We start from the raw sequence: 563 nt of genomic DNA on the forward strand, positions 1-563 counted from the left end.
TGGAAGGCAGTATGACTCTTTCTCAAAAAGTTTGGAAATAGAAATACCATTTGACCCAGTAATTCACTACTGGGAATATACCCTAAAGAAACCAGTACTGTCACCAAGCAGATATATGCACAGCCATGTTTATTGTGGCTTTGTTCAACAACTCGAGAGCCCATCAAAAAATAAATGGGTAGAGAAGCTGTGGTATATTAACACAATGGAATATTATGCAGCACCCAAAAACAAAGAACTCTTGAGATATTATACTAATTGGGTGACCATGAAGGACATTACTCTGAGTCAAATATCTCAGTCACAAAAATACAAATACTGCATAATGCCACTGTTACAAACAGGACTGATATGGGGGCTGCAGTGAAACCGAAAAGAGGGGGAAATAATGTATATGGCATTAAAACAGAGGAGGGAGAGAACTGTATAAAAGGACTATATTATTAGGTATTATTGGCATGACAAGAGTCCAGAATAAGAGCTACATAGTAAAGTGGTCTGGGGGAGGGGGAAGGGAGGACTGTATAACAATGAAAGAACTTTTTCCCCCAAGAAAAAAGTGA

Source organism: Elephantulus edwardii, unplaced genomic scaffold, assembly GCF_000299155.1.
Source record: "Elephantulus edwardii isolate Elephantulus edwardi_28Jun2011 unplaced genomic scaffold, EleEdw1.0 scaffold00042, whole genome shotgun sequence".
NCBI lineage: Eukaryota > Metazoa > Chordata > Mammalia > Macroscelidea > Macroscelididae > Elephantulus > Elephantulus edwardii.